This window comes from Taudactylus pleione, unplaced genomic scaffold (assembly GCF_031769625.1).
Source record: "Taudactylus pleione unplaced genomic scaffold, aTauple2 ptg000671l, whole genome shotgun sequence".
Lineage (NCBI taxonomy): Eukaryota > Metazoa > Chordata > Amphibia > Anura > Myobatrachidae > Taudactylus > Taudactylus pleione.
This window is the reverse complement of record NW_028285073.1, coordinates 801,680-816,612: the sequence shown is the minus strand read 5'-3', so window position 1 is coordinate 816,612 and position 14,933 is coordinate 801,680. Positions and strand designations below refer to the sequence as shown.

The following is a 14,933-nucleotide window of genomic DNA, read 5'->3' as shown; positions in this document are numbered from 1 at the left end:
TAAATAAACTATTTTTTTGTGCGCATGTCAGCCACACCTGTCATTGGTGTAGCTGCGCAAGGGTGCTGTGCTGCTGTCTGTCAATGGGCTGCATGAATATTGCAATGAAAACTTTTTTTTTCAAGTTATTGGGTTACAAAAAGTTTTTTTTTTTTATCTTAAACATAGCAGAAATGTTATCCGAACAGCTTATAAAGTTGCTCTACAAAACTACAGCCTTTATTTATTAACAAACCTATAGAGTGGACATCCTAAATTCTAAAACTGTCCTATTCAAAAATGTAAACAAAAGCAAAGATTATAAGTCTAGTGTGTTATAGTGTGTTATTATGATGTTAGAATGTAGAAGGCCAAAAATTGGGTGGACCACACATGGCTGATTGATCAACCATGGCGACTGCATTAGTGTCACAAGGAAGAGGAGGCTTCAAACTGGGTGTCATGTTATGAGTTGGCCATATGGGGTATGTTGCTGTTATGGGCTCAGGCTGGTTATCAGTGGACACATTATTATTATAGTTGTTGTTATTTTGGTTTGCCATCTCCTGAAGGGTGTTTACCAACAGACAGAGACTACCTATCAGCTCAGGCATAGACACTTCCTGAGGAACAGAGCTCTGCTCTCTGGAGGGAAGCCAAATAGGTGGGAGCCCCAGTTCCAACATCTGAAGCTCTTCTCTCTCCACATCATCTATCTATATCTTTCTGTACCCTGCTCACCCTTTTTGGACAGGAAGTCCAGAATGGATGGTTTCGAAGAAGAAAGTCTAGCAACAAATGGGAATGGTCATTATCAAGACCTGGTCCCCCCAGTGGGTGTAGTCTGGGAGGTATTGGTTGGCATGCAGACAGCGGAATAACAAAGGCCTCCATGTTGTCTGTGCTCACTATTCCATATTTCAGTTTGCGATTCAGGTAGGAATAATGGGCTCTTTGAGAGCACTCACTCTGAATCAGGGCATCCCTTTTTTTTTTAAAGACGGCCTCCTGGCTGCTTGCTAAGCTGTGGGTGACCACCCACAGCTTTAGTGAGCGGCCAGGTGATGGTCGCAATGGTCACGACCATTGCGACCATCGGGGCTTGCGATGAGACCCTTGTGGTAGGGTCTCGTTCCTGCAAGCCCCAGTGAGCTTTCGGCTCTAATAGAGCCGGAAGCTCACCCACTGACATCACTCGTGATGTCAGTGGGGCCGCCCCCAAATGGCAGGCATTCCTTTGGGAATGCCTCCGTTTGGCCAGACACCCCCCCTGCCCACCTCCAAAAAGGGGCAAGCTGTCAATCACAATCGACAGCTTCCCCGCTTTGGTGCGAGACCCATAGTGACGGAGTGCCCATTGCTGGCTGGGTCTCGCACATGCCGGAGCCGGCTCCGGTGTGCGCATGCGCAGTGGGGGACCATCGACCCGCTTGTGAGTGCTCTGCGCTCACGAGTGGGTCTGAATCAGGCCCATAGTCAGCTACAGAGCACAGAATCACTGGATGTCTTACTGCATTCAGGCCAGATATGATCCATGAATTCCCAGATTCTGGACAGATGAATCCTATGCTTGTGATAATCTTTGGTAATTCCTGGCAAAGATGGGTGTTATAGCCAGACACTTTGAAGGCTGTGACTTTGAACTGCTTTGTAGAAAACATGTGAATGAAACCTTTCCACACTGCAGAACATGATGGAGAAATCCCTTGAAGTTCAGCACCTAAAGCATCTTTTTCATGTTCTCTGATGCCTCTCCTGACTATGAAGAAAGATCTCCACACTGTTGTCTTCCATTGTGACTTTTTAATGGTGATTTCAATGTTGTCCACTGGCTGAGATCCATCTCATGTGAGGGTTGTGTTATCCCCATGCAAATGAGAAAATTCACATCCAGAAGGTGACTCTTATGTTTAGCCATGGAGTCAGTCTCTATTTTGGCAGAATTTGCACAATCTTGGGGGCACCATGATGAATCATACAGATCCTCCAGGGTACACATCTGATCTGGTGTTGTATCTATTTCTATTAAACCTTTGTGTGTGACTTTGGTCATCTTCCGCTTGTGGTGGAGCTCTTTTTCTGCTTTCTCAATGATCTCCAGAGTATGCTGTCTCTCTTGGTTTCTCCAATTTGTCAGCTCCAGTCCAGCCATTTCTGTTGGGCTCAACTGAACAAGACATTGTGTGGTGATCTCCCCTAGTACCACACTGTGAAAGAAAATCTTATTTTTGGCTCTTTCAGATTGAAGAGGATACTTCTGTACTTATTTTTGTACCTCACACCAGTATTATACAAGTTGTTGTAAATTTCATTCTCTACATTCTTTGCCAATTTTATTCAATGTTTCCAGATGCACATCCAGATTTTTTGTCTCCTGAACTCTCTTCAGCAGAACTTCATATAGCGTCTGTACTGCGGTGGTCCAAATCTCTTTAGGTGACTTGCCTGAAGCCAGCATCAGGGAGGAGAGAGTATTCATTCTTTTACACATTTTCTTTTTTGACTGTCCTATGAGCTGTGATAAGTTTAAGGATTCTGAACTCACCAACAGGTCTCTTGTCCTTTTTGTATCGAACATAGTGGTTAAGTGTGTCTGAGATTGTTCTCCATCCTCTTCATGTATTATGTCACCATAATCATCATGGATGAGAATGTGCTCTCCCTGACCCATCTGGTCAGAACAACTCTCCAGCTCATCCAGTATCTGTACTTCTTTGGAATCTGCATTCCAGTACCCTAGCAGCTGGCAAGTTTGGTCTTCTTTCTTAGTTTTAACAGTAGAGTCTCTGTTCATCATCCAGCGCATATCTTCTCCATCACTGAGGTATTGTTCAGAGTAAGTGCATTCACATTTTTAGAAATATGGTTATCCAGAGAATGCTGCCTGTCCTTTCACATGAGAAGATTTCATCATGGAGATAAACTGTACATCAGGATTAGGATCAGACAAGGTGTTAAATTGAGTTTCTACCACAAACTTCTCAAATAATCCCAATGGGCTGTAACATTCACAGCTATGTGGTGACACAGCAGGGTTAGCGGGATCCACATAAAACCTCTGCACTGCTTTCTCCGGAGCTGTCGCACGTAATAAACCAGCTGTGTCAGCATGGCCACCGCTTCTATAGGCCTCTCTTGAATAAAAAAAGTGTTTCCTGATGTGCCATGTTTGAAGTTGAACTACCATGTGTTTGTGCCGCCCACTGCTGCTGCTTATCTTAGCTAGCCAGCTAGCTTGGTGCAAATTTTTGGGCCTAAACTGGATGAAAACAATATAGTGAGCTGTGAGGTGGTCAAAATTGCCTGGAAACGACTGGAAATAAATGTTATTGAGGTTAATAATACTGTAGGAACAAAAAAAGGCAAATTTTATGTGATTTTAGCTGTTTTTATGATTTTTTTAAGGAAAAAATCCAGATCCAAAACCAAAACTGAAAAACAAAACATGGAGGTGAAGTTTTGGCAAAACCCATCCAGATCCAAAACCAGGGGAGATCCAGATCCAAAATCAAAACCAAAACACGGGGGTCAGTGCACATCTCTAATAAATACATGCAATTGTTGACCTCAATTTTCAGTATAGCCAATTAAGTGGTTGTAATGTGCAATAAGACAAGAACGGAAGGGTGGGGGTGGGATAGGTGGGGATAAAAAGGAAAAAATTAGTTTTAAAATTAGGTCATCCAAGAATAATATAATGTAAACATCCTACTATGTGCACAGTGGTGACTGTCTGCTGTCTCCCACTGCACCACCAGGACAGAGGGATCTTCTCCGTGATCGACCGTGTGTGGGAGGGGGCAGTTTGACACGCTGCCACACACTGGAATGGGTACCTCACTGGTCGGCGTGCTCTCTCGTGCTGTTGCAGGGGGTCCCAGACCGGTGGGCTGCTTCCGATAGCTGGTGGCGGTGAGTGTACGCAGCAGGTCCAGCCATTCAGTGCCGTCTCTCGTCAGTTCTTCTTGAGATGTGTCCTAAAGTGAACAAGTTTCTCCTGGTGCTTATGCAGTCTCACCAACGCATTTCAGCTAGCCTGAGCGGCCTTATTTATGTAGTACAACGAAGGAGGGGGGTGGCCAAAAAATGCAGGTGCACACTCTAAGTACTAAGAACAATGATAGTCAAAATAATCCTGGTACACTCTACAATTAACATGGAGTATAAGTGAAGCTCTCAGTACATGTTTGTCTAAAAAAGTTTGTCAATCCACCACGTCAAGCTTAAACCCACAAAATGGGTCCCTAACATCCCTAATACTAACACATTATGTAAATTCTAATACAGGTATGTAGACAGCAATGTAGGGAGAAGTAGTGGGTGACAGGGAGAGGGTAACGGTGACAAAGAGGGTGATGGAGATTGGATGAAAGAGAGAGGGTGAAAGAGAGAGGCAGAGGATAACGGGCAGTGGGAGATGGGGATAGAGAGAGTGTGACGGGAAGTGGGTTACAAGGAGAAGCAGTCAGTGACAGGGAAAGGGTATGTTAGGTTTGAAAGGGATTCACTGGGACATGAAGAGAAAGTATTAGTGGATGAGAAAGGTAGTAAAAACAAGAGAGAGAGAGAGAGAGAAACTGACCACGTTTCACACAGTTCTCTAAAACACAGCAGCAGGAGGCCAGCAGTGATGGCAGGAGCCCGGAGAGTGGTAGAAGAGATTCAGACCTGCCTGCTGCCTGACTCATCCTCTCACTCACTGTAGCGATCATCTCTACGCCGGGGCCGGTCACTAGATTGTGATGTGGGATCCCTCGTGACAGCAGTCTCAGAGGATGAAGTAAGGGAAGGAGATGACACGATAGGGATGTAGAGGAGGCGAGCCGGACACCTCCTCCTTCTTTGTTATGGCCGACGCAGTGCTATTAGCACTGCGGTCAATGTTGCTGTGTGGGCCCTTTATTTACGACGGGAATGGTGGCCAGCGGTGCAATGCACCGGCACTGCCGATATGTCCGCCACTAAGTCTGCCAAATGATCAGGGCCGGATTTCAGGGGACCCGTCCGCGGGCCCCGTGGGACCTGCCGGGCCCTAGGCGGGCGCCTAGGTATCCTGGCAGTAAATCCGGACCTGGTCCACATGCATCTTTCCAGGTTAAATGAAATAAATGAAGCTTTACTGGTGCCAGCATACAGCAACTAAAATAACAAAAGCCTAGTTCCCAATCAGGGCCCTACATCACTGCTTGAACCCTAACTATAACGGGCAGCTAGTTTGCAAAGGTAACACAGTCTCAGTATTTAGTTCTGTCTCTTAAAGGTATAGACATGGCCTCATGGCTGGCCTTAAATTACTCAAAGTCTCTTTTGGTCCTCCCTGCCTGTATGCAAGTATAGAAACTGCCCTCCTGGCCTTTACAGCTTCAAGGTCTCCTGGCCTGGCTTAGCTGCCACAACATCACATAAACACAGTTAGATTTGTGGTCCACCCTGCATCGTTGCAAGTCTGGACACTTGCCTCCTGGCCCCCACTAGCCTCCAGACACACTTGGCTATATAGCTGTCACAGTCCCACTTAGACTGTCTCCTCTAGCAGCCTGACTCATCTGCCTCAGACCTCCTTAGACTGACTCCAGTCAGCAGCCCTTGAGGTGTGGTCACTTCACTTCACCGTGGGGGCGGATCCATCCAGTTCCACACAGAATCCATGGCTTGCTATGGCCATCTAGCTTGATATAGCCACAATATATATATATATATATATATATATATATATACACATATATATATATACACTGATGTGTCCTTACGAGAGATGAGCGGTTGGGATTCTATGGAATCCAAACTTCTACGAACACCAGGGATCCGAGTCCATCCGAGTGTTCTCGTCTGACTTGGATCCCACTTCGAGGCCAGACGTCATCCTCCCGATGTCGGATTCTCGCAAGAGTTTGTGTCTATATAGGGCGTCGCGTCCGGGACGCTGCGCCATTTCACTCGCACGCTGTGCACTGCTCTGCTCATTAATGTAGCTGTGTCCAGACTCACAACTGGCTGTGCTAGTAAAGTGTCTGTAGGGGGCACACTGCATGCTAATGTATGCTGTGCTATACTCTGCTGATTAAAGTGGCTGTGTCCAGACTCACAAGTGGCTGTGCTATTAAAGTGACTGTGTATAGTGGGAAAACTGCACACTGATGTTATACTCTCCTGATTAAAGTGGCTGTGTCCAGACTCACAAGTGGCTGTGATGGTAAAGTGATTGTGTATAGGGGGCACACTGCACACTGATGTATGCTGCACATTACTCTGTTTATTAAAGTGGCTTTGTCCAGACTCCGAGGCATGCTGATGTATGCTGCACTGAACTCATGCCCATCTGCTCCAGTGTAGAAAAAAAAGTAAAATAATATATTTTAAAAAGTTTAAAAGTAAAAAATAAACACTTTTTTTTTTGGAGCTGCACCTCACTGTGTATACAAGCACCGTGACTCCTTGGTCTGTAGCCCACTGTGTATACAATTACTGTGACTCTGTTGGCCGTACCCCACTGTGTATACAAGCACTGTGAGTCCTTGTGCCATAGCCCTTACCTCCCAACATGACCCTCTCTAGGAGGGACACAATGCTCTGGTCCTGGACTTCCCTGGTAAGAGGTGGGGCTGCAGCGCAGTTCAAAATTCAAATAGGGGAGCCACACCAACTGTCATTTCACATGCTGCACAACATCACTGGCTGGGACTCACTGGCAGTTGGTTTAAGTTTGAATTTTGGACTGTACTGCTGCCCCACCTCTGGAGCCGCCATCAATCATAAATTACAGGGAAGCCCAGGACCAGAGCATTGTATCCCTCCTGGAGAGGGTCATGTTGGAAGGTATGATAGCCCACTGTGTATACAAGCACTGGCACTCCTTGGGCCGTTCCCCACTTTTTATACAAGTGCTGTGATTCTGCTGGCTGTACCCCACTTGGGTGGGAGGGCCGAAAGAAATTTCCATTTTGCACTACCTTTCATTTCTGCCACTGTTGTGTGGCAATGTTTTATAGATGTGCTTTAAACTGCGATGTCTGTGCCGCTGCTCTGTCGCTTAGCAACCAACCAGCTCACTGCAGCCTTTGGCCAATAATGGTGAAAACAATATTATAAGCTGTGAGGTGGTCTAAATTGACTGTAAATTACTGTAAATTAATGCTATTGAGGTTAATAATATTCTAGGAACAAAAAAAGCCCAAATTCTGAGATTTTTGTTTTTTTTGTACATTTTTGTAAAAAATCCAAATCCAAAACCAGGCACGGCGGTCTGGCAAATCCAAATCCAATTCCAAATCCGTACGATGAATCAGAGCCAAATCCAAATCCAGCACATCTCTAGTTCTTACACGTCTTTGCTGCAGTCGTGCCAAAAGGCCCATCTCGGCATGTCAGGTCCCGTGAGATAGCGTCTTTTTTTGGTGAGCCTGTGAATCTGTATACTAAGTAGAGATGAGCGGTCCGGATTCTGGGCAAACCGAACCTCTCTGAACATGGGGGATCCGATTCCACCTGAATGCAAGTTCATGTGTTCCCGCCGGCTCGGATCCCCGGGCAAGTCCCAACGTCATGTGAATGACGTCGGATTCTCGTGAGACTTTTTTTCTATACAAGGCGCCGAGTCCCGTTCGCAGCGCCTTGTTTTTTTTTGTCAATTTTTGTAAAAAATCCAAATCCAAATCCAAAGCCAGTCACTGCAGTTTGGCAAATCCGAATCCAAATCCACAGCCGTACGATGAATTAGAACCAAATCCAAATCAGGCAAAAATGGTCCGGCGCACATCTCTAATACGAAGTGCTACAATGTTGCACCCGCAGCTTTTTTAATTTCAAGTTCTGTTGTGCTTCATATACAGACTCACACAGATATACATGTGTCGCATATCACATTAGTCAGCGCAGTCTGCTGGCATAGGCAAAACTGGGGGGTGGTCCGGGAGTGCACAGGACCACCCGTTAGCCCAGTTTGCTTAAAAAAAAGAAAAAAAAATATGGCCACTGAGGGGAACTGTTGCACATGCCCAGCAGCAACTCTTCACACAAGCAGCAAAACAGACGAGCAGCAGGTAAGTGCTGGCGGTGACTGCAGGGAGGGAAGTGGGGGAGATTGGAGCTGGGCACAGTGCTAAGGGGGGAGGGGGGAATTGGAGCTGTGCACATTGTTGAGGGGGGAGGGGAGATTGTTGAGCTGTGCACAGTGCTGAGGGGGGAGGGAGGATTGTTGGAGCTGTGCACAGTGCTAAGGGGGGATTGTTGGAGCTGTGCACAGTGCTGAGGGGGGAGGGAGGATTGTTGGGGCTGTGCACAGTGCTAAGGGGGGATTGTTGGAGCTGTGCACAGTGCTGAGGGGGGATTGTTGGAGCTGTGCACAGTGCTGAGGGGGGATTGGTGATGTGCACAGTGCTGAGGGTGGGATTGGAGCAGTGCACAGTGCTGAGTGGGGGGATTGAAGATGTGCACAGTGCTAAGGGGGGATTGGAGCTGACTGCACAGGGGGCTAGGGAGGAAGGTTGGAACTAACTGCACAGGGCTGGGGGGGATTGGTGCTGACTGCACAGGGCTGGGAGGGGAGGGGGGATTGGAGCTTAATGCACAGTGGGCTGGGGGTATGGTTGGAGCTGACTGCACAGGCCTGTCTGGGATTGGAGCTGATTGCACAGGGGGCTGGGGGGAGGTTGGAGCTGACTGCAAAGGGCTGGGGGGGTTGGAGTTAACACAGTGCTGGGGTGACATGGGCTGGGGAATGATGCTGCAGCACAATGTGGCTGGAGGAATGGGGCAGAGAGACGCACACTGGGGCCGGGAGAATGGGGCTGAGATACACACACTGGGGCCAGGGGAATGGGGCTGAGAGACACACTGGGACAGAGAGAGACACACTGGTGCAGAGAGACACACACTGGGGTTGGGGCCTGGAGATAGAGAGACATGGAGGCCTGGAGATAAAGAGACACAGAGAGCCTGGAGAACCACAAAGGGGCCTGGGGATGGAGACATTGGGGGGTCTGGAGTAACACAGGGGAGCCTGGAGAGACACAGAAGTTTGATCAGGGAAATTCATATTTTTCCTGCACAAAAGCTTCTGTTACTACAGTATATATTATCTGGTTATGATGATGACATGGGTTATATTTCTATCTAAACAGGCATCTTCCAGACAATGTGATCACCTACATGAATAGTGAATACCGGCTGAAGACGTGCTGCACTGTAGCATTAAATGCAGCACTCAGCTCCTGACTGTGAGGGAGCAGGCACTGCACAGTGGTAACCCATACTTCTTCCACACACCAGACCACTGGGGTTCGGGCTGTGAGGCCATTCCCCCTTCTCAAGTGACCATGCCCCCTGTTCATGAGGCCACGCCCCCTTTTTGGCGGCTCCCTGCACCTGGAGACACCATGGGGAAGGACGCCACTGGTGGCTTTTTTCCAATATCTGACATGGTGCTAAAACTGGGACCACCCATTACCAGATCTCTAGTTTCACCTATGTCTGCTGGTATATCCTTGTCACATTGCACTGCGACTTGGACACATTTTTGGCAAAAAAGACGACAGGCGCTAGCAGAGTCTCATGGGTCCTGGTGGCTCACTCACTCCAGGAAAGTCATGCTGCCAAGGGCGTATTGATGCTAGATGTATGAGGATACAGTACATCTGCTTATATTAAACAAAGAACAAGAAGGCACACATAGTGTAATATTATTACAATAATCTTGCACGTACATAATATTAAGCTCATCGATATACTTATGGAAGCTCTGGATGTCTCTGCAATTATTCAATCCCACAACTTGACACTTGAACAACCGGAACATAAAAAGATATGGGGCCATATTCAATTAGAAGCGAAAAGTCCGAGGCTGAACTTTTCGCTGTCATCTGAGGTTTTGGGTGCAAAAAAGTATCGCGCGCATCCCCGCAAAATGCAAACAGGCGAAAAGTGCTGTAATTTTTGGGGAAATCAGCCTGACTCCCCACAAAAGATGCTCTGCCATGAGGGTTCACTATGGGTACCCCCGATTAGCTGTGCTGAAGGTATTTGGGGTCATTGAATGGTCTCAATAGGCGCTATTTAGGACCGTATTCAATTAGAAGCGAAAAGTCCGAGGCCAGACTTTTGCCATCATCTGAGGTTTTGGGTTCGAAAAAGTATCGCACACGTCCCCGCTAATCCCTGTATTCAATTCCAAATCAGCGAAAACGGGACCCGGCGAAACTCAAACATGGGGAAAAGTGCTGTAATTTTTTGGGAAATCAGCCTGACACTCCCCAAGAGATACTCTGACATGGGGGTTCACTATGGGTGCCCCAAATTAGCCCTGCTGAATGTATTTGGGGTCTTTGAATGGTCTCAATAGGCACTGTTTAGCGTCTTTTGGACAGTGGTGCAGAATAGCATTTAGCCACTTTTTTGGGGGAAAATAAGTAGTCCCATCAAATTTGGGGTACATGACAATGGGTGCAAGCATATTTTAAAGTTGCTAAAGTTAAGCATTAAAATGCGCCAAAAACGCACCTTCAGCAAACACCTGCAATCCAAAAAACCCCTCCCCCATACCCGCATACACCCGCCAAAGGCTATTTCACTAGTTTTTGAATATGTACCCTCACTTTGAACTTTTTCACCCACTTTTTCAAAGTGCTTTTTTGTGGTGTCCTTTGTGTTTTTTTTCAGCGTTTTTTGACGCAGTTACAGTAACATCAAGGGGGGTGTCCAAAGGGTGCAGGGTGGTTGCCACAAGTTTGCATCCCAAAACCCCAATTCTGCACTATTTTCCGCCGGGTATTCATTGGCGAATCTTTTCCGCTGGTTACAAGGCGCAAACTTTTTGCACCGGCGAAAAGTCGGACAAATTGAATATGGGGATAAGTTGAAACCAGCGAAAATGACATCATCGGCGAAAAAGTATAGCGGAAACTGACTTTTCGCTTCTAATTGAATATGGCCCATAATATGCCACAGAGGACCACCATGTTGTAGTGTTTTTGAAAATTATGTATTCCAGAATAAAGTCTATTAATTAGCAGCTAACAATAAAGAAAAACACAGAAAGGCTTGTCTGAACACTGTCCATTCACTGTAGCAAAATTCCTGCATAATCATCGTGACACGATAGGACATGGGAGACCAACCAATGTGTTTTGTCACCAGGGCTTCATCAGGGGTGTGGCCTCCTATCTCTAATGTCACCTTTATATATAACCATCAGCCATTAGATATAAAACACCTGCCTAACATTGTGTAGGTCCCCTCATGCATCCAAAATAGTTCTGCCTTTCAAGGCATGGACTCCACAAGACCTCTGAATGTGACCTGCGGTTTCTTTCACCAAGACATTAGCAGCAGGTCCTTTAAGTCCTGGAAGTTGTGAGGTGGGGTCTCGATGGTTGAGGCTTATTTTTCCAGCACATCCCACAGTTACTCGACTGAGATCTGAGGAATTTGGAGGCCAAGTCAAAATCTTGAACTATTTGTCATATTCTACAAACCATTCCTGAACACCTTTTGCATTGGGCATGGGCAGTTAGTTTTATTTGGCAGCGTAAATAGACAAAACATAAAAATAAATCCTAGCTTGTCCAGTTTAACTAACATAAAGTTCCCTCTATCCAGATAGAAGGAACATATGTCTAACTCACATACAAAACAGCATTTAGCACAGCACTTACCTGTGTCTTTCAGCAGGCCTTCAAACTGTTTCCCCTAGGTAGCAAGTGTTAGTGTGTTTGTTGTGGACCCTGGGTGTTAACAGAAGTAAACACCGAAACTGGTTTAAACTGACAAGTAGGTTGTTTAATGTGAATGTTGGTAGACATGAACAATAAGATAAACTAACGTCCAGTAATAACAAACTAATAAATGTAGCAGGAGGGAACTGTAGTGAGTGGGAATAAACAAATGTCCAGCATGGTGACAGAGAGGAATAAGGTGAATCCAGATAGACTGTAAAGGTGAAATGGATATCCGGGTATGCAGAGTAATGGCTGAGAAGGATATCAGGAAATGCTGTGATGAAGGCTGAAAGGAGAACTGGAAATGCTGTGACAATGGCTGAAGGGGAAATTCTGTATTGCTGTGAAGATGGCTGAAAGGAGAATCAGGTAATGCTGTGATGATGGCTGTACAGGAATGGGTTAACTGTGGAGATAGGTTCAGGCAGGAGTGGGTCTGGTGGAAGGAGGAGGTTGATCTCCAGAAGAGTGCAAAGCAAGGCAGAGCGGTGCAGGCTGCACGGAGCCGAAGGCAGACAAGGAGCTAGGGCAAGCATCGGAGCACAAGTCTCAGGTTCAGGAGTGCAGGGACTCTCTCTCACAGCTGATGCTGTTAAACACGTTGCACTGGCAACTACAGGGCGCTCCAAACACCCTTAAATACCCAGCAACAGAACGTGATAGGCCTGAAAGAGCAGGTGACCCACAGATGATTGGCCTGCTATGTCACATGGCCAAAGACAACATAGTGGCGCCCAGACAGCTGTGACACAGAGACGCCACTAGTTTTACCCTTGTCAGGACAGCCCAACGCTGGCAGACCTCTGTGCACATGCAATGCCAATCTCCACACCCCAGCTCCCCCGCCAGAAGGACCGTACCACAGCGCCCTCACTGGTAAGGACTGCAAAACTCCACGCCGCGAAACCTGGATCGTGACAGCAAGAGACTGATCAAAGAACACCTTTTATCAACCTCTCAGAGGAGTCTGGCAATCAAGGTTGCTAATTTCCTGGTAATTACCACACAGGAGTTAAAAAGCTGCGACAAGTAGGAACTCAGGGCCCGATTCAGACCCAGGCGCTAAGAAGCGTTCGCTCGTAGCTGCCAATGTTTTGCAATGTGTGCATGCGTATGCATCGCATTACACATGAGCAATCGAGAAGTGTACACTTGGCCAGCAAAGACAGCCAGGCTGAATGAGTGACAGGAGAAGCCATTTGTGGGGCAGGGGCAAGCCACTGGAAATTGGGGAGTGGAGGTGTGAACGCAGGCATGCCTGACCATCTAAATGCCATTTCAGAGGCGTGCATACTTAACTGGCAGTGTCATAGTACACGTCACCTGGCTGGATTTTACACTGAAGTGATCGCAGTGCTTGAGGTAGGGTATAGTCAACCTCAAGCACTGCCTTCGCTTCCGAAGGTACCCGATGTACTGATGGATACATATACTTCCTGGAGATGATGTGCGCAAGTGGGCATCTTAAGACAGGCTGGTGGGTGTCTGCATACACAAAGCGATTGCACACCAAGACATAGTGGGCGTGCTAATGCCTTTCTGTGTGTTCACACCTTCCATGCCATCACTTAGCCATATTTGCATACTCTGAGAATGTGCGTTCGCGTCTAGCGACCGTGGTCTAAATCGAGCCCCTAGTTCTTGAGCCTCTCATTAACTATGATGTAATGTAATGTCCTAGGCCAAAATGTATTTGCCATAAGACAAGTCTTATTTTAAAGTCCCTTTCTAATGCCTTCTTTTATACATACTATATATAGGTATAAGTATATATATATATATATATATATATATATATATATATATATATTGTCAAAGCTGGTTTAGTGGCTGAGACAGAATCTGTGTAAAATTAGCTTGGAGCAACGCCATCTTGTGAATGGCAACCAGACTCCATCTTAAAAATAAGAGTCTGCAAGATGCCATTTTGCGACTGATCTCCCAGCGCCATTTTAAGTTACAACTCATGAGCTAAGTACAGATGGCAATGTTTTTGGTACTGGGGACAACCTTGCATAGAAAAAAAAATACCAAAACAACTATAAAAACAGCTTCCTGAGAAAAGTAATTAGAAAAGACAATACACCAGGAACTGTGGGTGTTTTTGCATGTAAATGGAGAGACCCCACATGTGGACAGGTGTAGCTGTGGCAATTGTAATATGGCCCAGACACTTGAATTTGACTGAATGAACAATGGTAAGAAATCTGCATGAAAAGAACTGTTTAAACTCACTGTCAGACAATATGGCACCAGCAATCGGCTGGGGGTCTCCACCCAGTTTGAGAGTGAATCTCATTACTAATAACACATTGCAATGCAGTTTCAAAATGTTAGTTAGGAGTATATATATATATATATATATATATATATGTGTATATATATATATATATATATATATATATATACATACTGTATATATATATTAAATCCATCATAAATAGAATCACATGCATAAACACTGCACATTATGCACAGTTGCACTGTTAACATGTCGCACATTAGCGAATGCATAATACCCCGCATGCGAACGCTGTTTATTAGCTTCATGCGTATGCATCTGCCCGAAGTTAACTAGCGTCGTTTCCCAAACCCCTAACACTTACACACTGCACATTCACGTAAAAGGTTCCATAGTTTAAAGCTATAAGATTCAAGTTTAATCCATTTAGTACTAACGCTGTTAAATAAAGGTTATTTGGTATCTTAGGTTTAATACATGATAAGTAAACCGTGTTTGGTGTTATACTGATCTGCACTTTCTCAACAGCTTCCCGGTATCATCGGTGTGAAGATCGCAACATGCATTCTCAACTTATGGACCGTAGAAAGTTAAAGCACCAAAATGTACTTTGTAAAATTAACAGCTTAGGTTTGCATGAGGCGGGAAAACGGAGACAAAGGCTGTCGGAGGCTGGTCTGTGTCCATTTGAATCAACCTGTTAAATGTCTTGTAACAGAAGCACCGTGATGGAGAACCAATGGGATCGCAACAAACCTCTCTATTGTATAGTCTATTTCTGTAAGGGTATAAATATGTGGGTTCTGACCTCAGTCTTCAGTCTTCATGCTGATGCTGTTGATGGAGGTTTCTTGTTGATGCCAGAATCTGGTCTCAGAAGCGCATTCGCGTATGTATAACTGTATCTTGGGTCTGTATAATTTCTTTGCACTAAATTGTACTTAGATCACCGTGTTTAACTATCTGTACTTTGCTAGAATAATACTTTGTGCTTTGGAAAC

General features: G+C 45.8%; 1 pseudogene; it reads right to left on the bottom strand.

Moving 5' to 3' along the window:
* Window positions 1–335: 335 nt before the first annotated feature.
* Window positions 336–14,933, bottom strand: part of LOC148478191 (uncharacterized) — a 30,599-nt pseudogene continuing 16,001 nt past the window's right edge.